The 11,773-nt window shown below is 57.8% G+C and overlaps 1 protein-coding gene across 3 annotated transcripts in view; it reads right to left on the reverse strand.

Annotated features, from left to right (window-relative positions):
- SRC (SRC proto-oncogene, non-receptor tyrosine kinase) overlaps positions 1-11,301 on the reverse strand; it is a 60,427-nt gene extending 49,126 nt beyond the window's left edge. For 2 of the 3 annotated variants that reach the window (XM_017512313.2, XM_017512289.2), the window contains exon 1: positions 10,961-11,301. The gene's annotated coding sequence lies outside the window, so the exon portion shown is untranslated. The remainder of the gene's footprint in view (positions 1-10,960) is intronic. The other variant, XM_017512317.2, reaches the window with a different exon arrangement.
- Between the last annotated feature and the right edge of the window lie 472 nt (positions 11,302-11,773).

Below are 11,773 nucleotides of genomic sequence, written 5' to 3' on the forward strand. Positions count from 1 at the left end.
GGGTGGGTGGATGGATGGATGGAGGGGTGGGTGGATGGATGGATGGAGGGGTGGGTGGATGGATGGATGGGAGAGCAGGGCTCCCACAGTGGGCCTGGGACTTGCCTGAGAAGGTGGTCCTGAGAAGAGAAGGGCCCACCCAAGCTCGCAGCCAGATGTTGGCCAGGGCAGCTGCAGCCAGCCCAGGCTCTTCTCCTGCACAGCCCGACTTTCATTTTCCACCCTCTGTGTCTGAGGAAGCTCCTTCTCCCCAGGGGAACTGAGTAAAGAGGAGAAGCAGGCAGTCCCCTGCTCCCCAAGGAGGGGGGCTCTCATGCTCCATCCGCCCTGCCACAAAGAGGCCTTGTCCTCTGTGCTGAGAGCCGAGGGTAGACCGGAAGCCGCCCTCCACAGCCCAGCAAGTCTCAGCCCCAGAGGCAGACCCGAGGCGGGCAGAGTGCTGGCACAGAGCTCCGTAGCATCATTTCATCCTCTAAGGAGCTGTCGGAGGGAAGCTCTAGTGTGACCCCCATTTCTGCAGATGGGGAAACTGAGGCTTAGAAAGGCAGTCATTTGGCCAAGGTCTGCTAGCCAGCAGGTAACAAAGCCTGGATTCTAATCCAGGCCCATCTGGCACCAGTGCCAACAGCCACAGCTCTCCACTCCCCCGTCTAGCGTCCAGACCCTCTGGGTTCAAGAGGGCAGAGGGGTCTTTATAGAGGCAATCAAGCCTAGCCCTTCACCCCAGCTGGGGAGCTTTGCCCTGATGAGGTTTACCCGACAAGGGAGAGAGGCTGGGCCCTAACCCCAGAGCCCTTGCCCAATGCCCCAGACGCCTTGGGAATCCACCAGTCAGGCTGTGACACATCTCCGCCACTTCCTGCCAGGCGGGCGTCTTCAAAGAAAGGATGGACAGGCAGGCGGACCCGGGGCAGAGGCTCCCCACCCGACTCCCCTGTCCATCCCAGACCTGGCCACTTCCCCGCCGGCACCCTCTTCTCTCCAGGCCCAAGTGTTCTCAGTGCGGCTACCAGGGCCACCTCACTGAAGCCACACTGCCCCTGAGCAAGGTACTACCTAGAAAGCGGGTACATCACTCCCATCCAGCGGCCCCTCCTCACTGCCCGAGGAGCAGACCCCCAGGCCCTCTACCCATTGGCACCAGCCAATTCACCCAAGTCAAGACTCCACAGCTCCTCGGAGCTCCAAGAGGAGCTGCCCACCGGGCACCTTCGGGCCCTTCGTCAAGCTCTCTCTCCCCCCAGAGACCCCTCCCACTTCCCCAGGAAGTCTTCCCTGACCCACTCCCTCCAAGGCCCCAACCAGCCCCTACCTTTTGCCCCAGGGAGAGGTTTTTGAGCCTGTCTCCAACCCCAGCCTCCGGGCTGCCTTTACTTGACAAAAGTAATTGAGCACCTGAGGCCAGTCTGACCCTTCCCTGTCCTCCACACCCACAGCAGGAGTCCGACCTCAACCTGCTCTGCTTTCATCAGCCCCAGGCCCAAGCCTGAGTGCCCTGTGAGGGTTTGAAGCTCTGCCTGATCAGCCAAGTCACCTTCTAAGCCCCCTGTACATGGCCTGCTGCTCCCCACCTCCCCAGCTATCCACACCGCCTGGCTAGTTCCTACCCCCAGGCCTTTGTGCATGGGGTCCCTTCTTCCTGGCCTGCCCTTGCCCTTCTTTTTTTTCTCATGAGCTCCTCTTCACCCTTTAAGACCCAGGCCAGTTATCACCTCCTCCAGGAAGCTCTCCTGGCATTGTGCTGGGCTGCCATAGTTCACATGGCCCCTACCCCATGGTGCAATAGGAAAATGATTGGGGTCTGTGTCCAGCTCCCCCTGAATATAAGCTGTGTCCTTAGGGTTCCCAGCACCCATCACAAGGCCCAGATATCACCGGTGGATAATCGAGAGTCCAGCTGCCAACTCGCTACCCAGAGAACCCAGGGGCAGAGCCCAGGAGCCACTCCCAGTGGCAACATGGAGTCCTATTTTGCCCGTGATGCCCGCAGCTCTAAGGTACGGGTGGAGTGGGCGGAGGGGGAGCTCTCTGCAAATGGCCAACTGGTAACCAAACCCACTCCGTTTCTAAAACTAGGGCACAGGAGAGAAACGGGAACAGCAGTATTGTCCCCAAATAGAACTATGTCTCATCTGGTTCCGGGGCCTTTGGGAACACCTGGCAGGGATGGGGGTGGGGAGGGCAGGAGGCTGTTCCCAAGGCTTCAAACAGAAATCTAAAGTTCAGAGGGCGGGGAAGTCAACATCACCCCAAGTCTCCACAGTCGGCGCTGAGACCCTGAGGACCTCTCCCGGCGCCAGTCCAAATCCTGGGACATGATGGGGTCCCCTCCCACTTAACCCACCTGGCTACAGGGTACTCCCCAAACTGTGCCACCTCCAAGCCTGTGCTCACGTGTATCCTCTGCCTAGGATGCTGTTCGCCCCTCCTGCCAGTCAGGATCCAACCCATCCTCACAGCCATGCCCATTAACCGTGACACTTTCTACAAGCCTCGCACGGGGAGGATGAGCACATCAAGCCTTCCCAACAGCCTGCTCAGGAAGACTCCTGACCCCGTCTCATAGGTGAGAAAACCAAGGCTCAGAAAGAGGAGCCAGCACCCGGGGCACACGGCAGCAAAGGCAGGCAGACCCGGAGATGTGGCAGGATCTGGGTACTGGCAGCCACAGGGCACCCAGGAGGCCTGGTGGGGATGGGTGCAGCCTCCCAACCAGGCCCAGCCTTGAGGACTTGGCAAAATTCAGGGACAAAGTCCGCACAGCACAGCCTCGGCCACCCAGGCAGAGCAGAAAGCCAGACCTTCACTCCCCGGCCCCAGCCCCTGCCTAGGGTGGCTTCCAACTGAGGAGCCACCCTGGAGGTATATGATGGAACGGTGTCCCCAACAATATGCACAGACCATGACACAGATGAGAGAGCTGAGTCCTGGAAGTCCCTGCAGCTGTGTGTTGAGCGCTGCCTCCAGGCCAGGCCTTGAACTACATGCTTTATGCAGATGATCGTGCCCAGTCCCCACCCCAGCCCCACCAGGGCACACACTTGTTACCCTCATCTCCCAGATAAAGATACTGAGCCTCAGCGAGGGGAAGCAACTGACCCACAGTCCCAGGGCAAGCAGGTGGACGAGGACACTTCAACCCAAACTGAAGGCAAGAAGTCAGGACCTTGACTGAGTCCCTTTTCAGTTCTAGGCCTCAGTTTCCCCATCTGGGAAGCAGAATGTGCCCCAAGAGACTTCCGGTTGTGACATCGCATTGTGACCTGGCAGATGCTATTTCCTTTCTCTCCATTTTCACACCTGGATGACGAACGGGGTGGTCTTTCCCTTCTTCCCCAGGTTAATGCAAATTACAATAACCACAGGTACTGAGCACTTACTATGTGCTGGCAATGCTGAGAGCACTGGACACAAGACTTCACCCTTGGAACAAGCCCATGGTGTGGGATCTACCACAAGGCTCATTTTTCAGATGGGGAAACTGAGGCATGGGGAGGTTAAACGGACTCACCAAAGCCACGCAGCTAGTGGGTGACAGCAGTTGGGGGTAGAGAAGTCTCCCGGTCTTCAGGCTGCCCAGTGAGGAACTGTGGGGAGGCCTGAAGGGCTGCCCAAGGGTGTATGGAAGCAGAGAAGGGCTCAGCCCAGATGAGGTGGGGCAGGCCTGGCATGCCCAGGAGGCCCTGGGTTCAAATCCATGCACTGATGACCTTGGGCAGGACCCCTGGCTTCTCTGAGTCTAAGCTCCTCTTTGGTGAAATGGGGCCAGGACCACTTCCTGCAGGGCTGCTGGGAGCTTGAGACAGCCATTTGCCTGGCACTGCAGAAGGGCTCAACTCCATGCTGGAGGAATAACACCGGCTGAAGGAACCAAAAGAGCTCACAGTGGCCCATTGCTCCTTCAGGATCCCGGGCGTGTCTGGTCCTCCCTTCAGAAGTGGGAGGAAAACCAGCCTAATCTGCCTCTTCTCTGATTCTTAGAAGGAACCCTCCAAGTCCCTTCAGAGCTATGTGACCTCAGGCAAGTCACTTTACCTCTCTGAACCTCCAAATCCTCCTTTTGACAATAAGTTGAGCTTTTCACAGGGCTCTGGGAGAGGGGTTCCAGACTGAGGAGACTGGGGTTCGGTGGGGGAAGAGTCCAGTTCCATTTGCCTGAGCAGAGAGAGCACCTGGCATCACCCTGACTTCAGGTCACAGTTTCCTCATCTGCCACACAAAGTTTATTATGGTGGTTCTGTCTCTCAGCCCCACTGGTGCTGGGGATGCACAGAGGTAACTGCAGAAAGTTCTTTGTAAACTGTAAAGGGCTGTGCCCTTGGGAGTGATGATCACCATATTCCCTTAGCGGCAAAAAGAATCTCATGACGTGCCATCTAAGGCAGACCGTAACAGAGCCACGAGGAAGGGCAAAGATCGGACAAGGTGAAGTTCAGCAGGGGATGTGGGGTCAGTATGGACTCATGGACTCAGTGGGACCAGGAAGGTGGTCACAAAGGCATTCTGAAGCCAGAAGCAACTCAGCCACTGGAGGGGTACTGAGAGGGAGGGCATGCCACGCAGTGGGCGCTACAGAGGCAAAGGTGTGTGGCTGGACAACCCCGGGCAGGCAGGAAGATAGCTACAACTCAAAAGCGTGGGAGATGATCAGGGCAGGGAACCTCTAGGGGCCCTTGATGCGCAGCCTGAGCCCATCCCTGCCTCTCTCTGAGCTTCAGCTGCCTCCCTTAAAACAAGAGTAGAAACAGCTCCCCCATCTCAGGTCAAACCGGCAAGGATGCTCAAATGGAATCCACCTTTGAAGAGAGGGGCCCATTCAGTGAGGGGGAGGGAGGGAGGCCAGGGGAGGCCTCAGGGCACTGGGAGGCTATGCTAGGTCATAGGCAGGCAAGGGCTGAGGCAGGAGCCAGGCTCAGGGAGGCTAGATGGAGCTGGCGGCTTCCGATCGATCCAGCCACCAAGCTTGTCTGTCTCTAATTAATCTTTACCCCACTCCCTTCCCCACAGAACAAGCCAACCACAGACAAAGATGGCCGGTCACAGCCCTGGGGATTTCCTGATCAGCTGGCCTGCAGAGGCCCAGGATTCCTGCCTCATCAGGAAATCACCTTCCTAATCACAGGCAGTCATAAATATCACACACTTTCTGAGTGCACACCCTGCACCCAAGCAGTTGGCACACATTGGCTCATCAGATCTTTATAACATCTTGTCAAAGCTGATGCCAGCCTCATCATCCCCATTTCACAGATGGGGAAACTGAGGCTCCAAGCCATACAATCATACACAGCAAACAAGTGGCCAGGCAAGGATTTGAACCCAAAGCCCATTAGCTTCAAAGGCTTTGCTACTTCCATTATCCTTTATGCCACAAGCATCCTTGAGCACCCAAAATCCCAGTACTCCAGGTCTGACTGGGGATCCATCAGCCAGAGTTGGAACCCAGAGAGCCAGGGTCACCTGCCCCCAGCGCTGCACCCCTCCTATACCTGGGAAAAGTTTTAGCCGCGTTGGGTACACACTCAGTAGGAACTGGATCCCCACAAATTATTCAGCAGCCAGAAGTCTGGGCTCACACCTCACTTTGCTGCGCTCCTGTAGCCCAGCTCTTAGCCTCTCTGAGGCTCAATCTCCTCTTCTGTGTAACAGGAATAAGAGTTTGACTGCTCCCAGGATGGGGCAAGGGACACAATGGGTCACCTTACTATGACCCAGCTTAGAAGGGCACGACATGAAGATACCGACATCAGACAAGGTAAAAGTCAAGGCCATGAATTTGGGCAAAGCGACCTAAGAGAAGCTAATCAGACCTGACAGGGAGGCCATGCTTCCGGAAGCAACTCCAGCTCAATTTCCACTCCCAGCAACTGGATTCTGCCTGTGCCAGCCTCATAGCCCAGCAGGTCCAAGGGTTCAAATGGACCCATTCCTAAAGTTTCTCAGTGGGTCCACAGATATCACCACCCACCCACCCTAGACATCCCCAGCCCCACATGGGCACCAAAGAGAACTCAGTTGGGCCTGCCCCTGGAGCACTGCCCAGCTAGGATCACCATCACAGAGCCTCAGTGGAAGGAGTCCTCACCATACAGATGAGGAGACTGAGGATCAGACAGGAAGGGATTTGGCCAAGATCATTCAACTTCTCCTCCCTCTGGCCTCTCCTTTCACTCTGGAACTTCTCTGGGTAGTTCTAAGGGAGACGGAGGACCAAAGGGCCCAAGGTTGGCGGAAAGTCACTTGCCCAAGGACCCAGAGCAAGGAGTGGGAAGATGGAGGTCTGGCTCCCAGCTCTGAGATCCTCCCCAGTCATCTATCCTTGACTCAGCCTTACCAGGCTGTACTGTGGGAAGGGGAGGCTGGCTGGCTGAGAGAGTCCTGGATCAAAGACAAGAGCTCTGCATTTTTCTCCCAGATTAGAAAATTTGCCCTGGGTCTTTCTGGCCTCAATCCCCCCATCTGTGAAAAGAGAAGGTCAGAATAGATCAAGAATGACAAACTCATGGCACACATACAATACTCTCTTATCCTCTGCCCATGGCAGACATGACTAATCTATCACAGCACTCTTTCCCATGAAGCCAACACTGAGCCTCAGAATGCTTCTCAATGCAGCACTCTAGGCCAGGGAGATGAAAGCCCAGGGCCTTCCCTAGACTAGATAATATCTGAGCCCCCAAGAGAGAGGAGAAGGGAGAAATAAACTCATAAAATTTACAAAGCACCCAGTGGATCTGAGCCATTGGAAATACATCAGCTGATTTAATCCTTACAGGGGAGGTGTGCAGAGGCTGAGGTTGAGAGAGACTAAGGGACTTGGCTTTGGGCAAACAGCGGGGAATGAGGCCTTGAACAGAGGGGAGGCCTCCACTGGGTCTCGCTCCCCGGGGAACAGTGACACAGAGCCAGCCACCAGGTGGGGACATAAGGCATAGCCTCATGCCATCCTCTTGTTAGCCCTACTAGGTTCAAGCCCTGGGCCCATTTCACAGCTTCAGAAACTGAATCACAGGACAGCGGAGGCAGGCCTTTAGCACATGCCTGGCTCTCCCCCGCCTCCACTCACTGAGTACCTACTGTGTGCTAAGCACTTTATTTCTGTCCTCTTGAGACATCCTGGGAACCATGACTCACTATCCTACTTCAGGGATGAGGAAACTGAGGCTGCCCAGAGGAAGTGGCCCCCAGGAGCTCAAGGGGAAGCCAGAGGGGCTTCCCATGGAGATAAGGGGTGGGAGCCATGGAGGGGAAGGAAAAGGCTGTGGACTTCAAGGGGAGATAGAGATGCAGGGGCACACACCGAGGCAGGAAACGAAGCTCCAGCCAAAAGGCCCAGAGCAGGAGATGGCAGCCCTTTTCAGTAGTTCTACTGGACTAGGAGTCCAGGGCCCTACAGCCACAAGGCCTGGCCCTGTCACTTGGGAACTGGGAGGCCCTAGGAAAGTAGCCTTCCCTTCCTGGATCTTAGTACTTACTACCGGAAAATGGGACCAATCGCACCGAACATGGCATTCTCCCAGTTCAGCCTCTTTGCACACAGAGAAGGCACAGAGAGGGCAGAGCAGGACTCAAGGTCACCCAGCATGTTGGCGGCCTTGGCTGCCAATATCCTCTCCTGAGCCAGCCCTGCCCGGAGCAGCACCTTCAGACTCAGTGAGATCACCCAGGCAAGGGCTTGACCACAGAGCTGGCAGGGCCAGATCCAGAGAGGCCAAGCGACCTGTCCAATGCAACAGCGCAAAGCAGGTCCCAATTGCCGAGTGCCTACCGTGCCAGGCACCAGGCAGACAGCCCTCCTTTAACCCTAATCCTACAAGGAGATATCTATTGTATCCATTTCATGACAAACTAAGTCTCAAAAGATACAGTGAATGATCCGAAGACACACAGCAAGTGGGGACAGTGGAACTTGAACCCAGGTCTTTCTGACTCCTGAGCCCTTACCAAACTTTGATCCCCATCTCTCGGGCTGACCCCTCCCAGCCCCCCACCTCACTCCCAGCTTCCAGCCACCCGGCATTGCACTTCCCACACCCCTGGCTCTCATCCTTTCCAGGCCTTCCTGCTAGTGAACTCCTGCTCGACTTCCAAAGCCCAGCCTCAAATACCCGCTCCTTTTGAGACCTCAAATACCCACGCCAATATTTTATGGGGGATTAGATCCTCCATAAAATATTGGCGTGCAGCCCGCAGATCTAGTGCTATCATCAGGTCTGTTTCTATTGATCAGCTCCGTACCTCTGGCCTCCAGCATGGGGCTGTTCACACAGGGGACACCAATCAGCCCCCTGTGTGACAATGAAGGCCAAACTCTTCCCCAGGGCCCACAAGGCCCCATATGGTCCGGCCCTGCTGATCCAGCCCCTTGTCCTGCCTCATGTTGCATGTCCTGCTGCCTGGCAAGCCCTTTCCCTAACTCCATGCTTGGCCAACCCCTACATGCCTCCTTCAAGATTCCTCTGTACCCCAGGCCTCCCTCCCTGAGCTCTTATCATATCTGTGATTATACAGTAACTCATATGGCAATGTGTTTGCAACTTTGCCCACCCTTCAGATTCAAACTTCTGGGAGGCCAAGGACCTGTTCCCAGGTCCCCAGCAAGTATCCAACCAGGCTGACCACACCCCACCACCCCAGGGCCCCAGGGAAGGGAAAAAGCTCCCTCTCCCCTTCTTTGTTGGGTGAACTCCTGGTTGTCCTCAACTCAGGCCCTGCTACCTTCTGGAAGCCTCCATGACTCCCACAGCTGCCGCTCTCTGCTAACCCCAGCACAATACTGCCCAGCCCGAGTTCCAAGCTCCAGGTACACAGCAGGTGCTTAATACAGAGTCACAAATGCTTATACATGGAGAGGCTTGAGAACATGGGGTCAGCTGAGGACCAGGGGGATGGGCAGAGAGTCCCTCAACAGGTCACTGAGCCATCTCCTCTCTGGTTCCTGGGGTTTGGGGGAGCCAGACATCCGTCCACCCCCACCCAACAGGCGGCAGTCAGAGAAGCAAAAGCAGGAACGAGGCTGAGCTGTGGATAACTCATGCTCCAAGAAGAGCTAGGGGACAGGGAGAGAGAACCAGGGACCTTCTTCCTAGGAGAGGTGGGCCTAAGCCTGCTGAAGCAAGGGCAGATACGCAGCACCCAGAGGAGAGGGCACTCTAAGAGGGACACGCTTTAAGAGCAAAGGCCCAGGGGCACGCAGGCAGTCAGCTGAGGCAGGTGACACACTGTAAATCATTTCCTTGGGTGGAAATACCAGATCACCACATCACCAAAAAGTCCTCGTGGCTTTCATTCAATCCCTCAGCAGAACAGTCCCTTCCGACACTGCTGTGCGAGCAGTCCTGTCTTGGGGACCTCCACTGCCCCATCACTGAGGGATGCAAGGGCAGCCAGACTGTGTCTCTGAGGTCTGGGCTTTAATTCCAGCTTCCAACTGTATGGCCTTGGCAAGTCACTTCTCTCTTAGCCTCAGTTTCCCCCATCAGCAAAACGAGGATAAACAAGAGTCCCTACCTCTTAAAAGGTGTTCAGTAGACATTAGCAGCCGTCATGACCACTGGCCCGCTTTTATCCTTGGCAAAACTGAGGCCAGAGGGGAAGAGTGAGTTGCTTACGGTCACACAGCTGCTGGCTGGCAGGACTGTGCCCCGGCTGTTTGTTTCTCAAGATGCCAATCCATCCTCTTCTTGAATGAGCTGGCCAGCAACCTCACCTCTCACCCATCTTTCTCAGCCAATGCATCCGGTGAAGGCTTCATTCATTGAGCATCTACTAGAATCCTCACCTGAGGATTCTCATTTCACCTATGGGGAACTTAAGAGGGCGGTCTCTTGACCCAGGTCACCAGGTGAGACAAGAGCCTCAGTCTTGACCCCCCAGCCAGGGGGCTGAGAAGAGGGTCAGCAACAGGCCCAGCCTGGCCCACCCTTGAAACCGAGTCCGATTCCAGCTACACTGTGGCTGTGGCTGGGTCTGGACTTACCCCAGGTGACCCGGCTGACCCGGCAACCACTGCCCCAAATTGTACAGAGTCCACAAAGTTCAGGAGGCCTTGCCCAGGGGCACACACATGCTCTGTCCACTCTTAAGTCCACCTGAAGGACGCAGGGGCCGAAAGGACACCACATAGGTGAGCCCCTTCTGTTCACCCATCCTTCCACCAGCCCAGCAATTCCAGCCAGGCCCACCTGCCACGGATGAGGACCCCAGCTCAGAGAGGCAGGCAGTTGTCTGAGGACACACAGCAGGGCAAGTGGCAGCCCTCGTGGGGACTCATACCCACCCCCAATTCCAGCCCTGGCAGAGAGGTGGACCTGGCCCGGTGGCCAACACCCAAAACTTTTGCCAACTTCTGAGCCGGCTGGTGGCTGGGCCTTCTCAGGGGCGAGGCTGGGGGCTGCGGGCAGTGGAAACCCAGTCTGGCCCAGTCCCTTCCAGGCCGGCAACACCAGGCCCTACCCAAGGCCCCAGAGGGCAGGGAGGTCCTGGCGGTTCGGCCTGGCGCCCTGACCCGGGGACCCCTCAGCCCGCTCTGCCGATTCCCCCCACCTTCCACTGCCGGCCGGGGGTCGCAGGGCTGGGCAGCCACGGCCAGAGGCGGCGCCTACTGGCTCAGATTTCAGATTTGGCCTAGACCTGGCCCGGGGGCTAGGGCCCAGCTCGCCCGCTTCTCTGGGTGATCCTATGGGGAGCACGAGCTGGAGGGGGTCCCCACGCAGCCAGGACCCCTGCGCCCCCCCGCCGAGCCCCCTCCCCCCGCGGCATCACAACAAAAGGCCGCGCCGGGCATGGCCCCGTGGGCCCGCCCGGCGCTGGGGTATCGCTGCTCGGCCCCGGGGAGTGGGAATTGGGGGGTAGACAGGAGCCCCCGCAGGCCGGCGATCCGACGCCAGGGTGGTTCGGGGCGGGGGCTCCCCCGCGCAGGCCGTGGCTGGGGGCCCGCGGAGGGGCGGGGGGCGCTCACCTGGGCCGGTAGGCAGGCGGGCAGGCGGGCGGACGCACCGGCAGACGGACGCACGGGAGGGCGGACCGCGGGACCGCCAGCGGGTCGGGCAGACGGCGGCCTGGCCGCTCCGGCTCCCAGGCCGGAATGGATTCCGGGCCGGGAGAGACAGATCGAGAGAGAAAGGGAGGAGGAGGAGGAGGAGGCGGCGGCGGCGGCCCGGGGAGGGGAAGAGGAGGGAGGGAGCGCGCGAGCCGGGAGGAGGGGCCCGGCAGGCAGCCGGGAGGAGGAGGAAGGAGGAAGCGCGCGGGGACGGATTCCCCGCCAGTGACCCAGGAGAGACCCAGGAGCAGCGCGAGCCGGGGGTCCGGGCGGGGCGGGAACGCCGGGCGCAGAAGCCCCGCCCCCACTCCGCCAGGGCGCCCCACCCCGCGGGCCCCATCCGCCCCCAGGCCAAAAATGCCCTCCCCAGCCCACCCACCCTTACGCCCAGATCCACCTCTCCCGCAATCACGGTTGGTAATGATATCAGCGGGAGTGGAGCGCCCGCTCTGTGCCAGGCGCCATGCTAATCTGTTCAGGTCGACTTCAGGGTTTAAACCTAACCACCACCTGGCCTGAGCTGAGGAAGATCATCCCCACTTTACAGATGGGGAAACTGAGGCACTGACAAGAACCAGACCTTGGACCTTAGCCTTGACCTGAGTTTCTCAAAGTGGGGACTGGGGCAGGAGGGGCAGGGTGGGGAGGAGCGACGTTTATTTTAATAGATATGGGTTCATTATAAGCGCATAAGGAAAAAACGTCCCTGGCAGTCCATCGGAAGTCCCCTAG

This window comes from Cebus imitator, unplaced genomic scaffold, assembly GCF_001604975.1.
Source record: "Cebus imitator isolate Cc_AM_T3 unplaced genomic scaffold, Cebus_imitator-1.0 Scaffold18, whole genome shotgun sequence".
Classification (NCBI taxonomy): Eukaryota; Metazoa; Chordata; class Mammalia; order Primates; family Cebidae; genus Cebus; species Cebus imitator.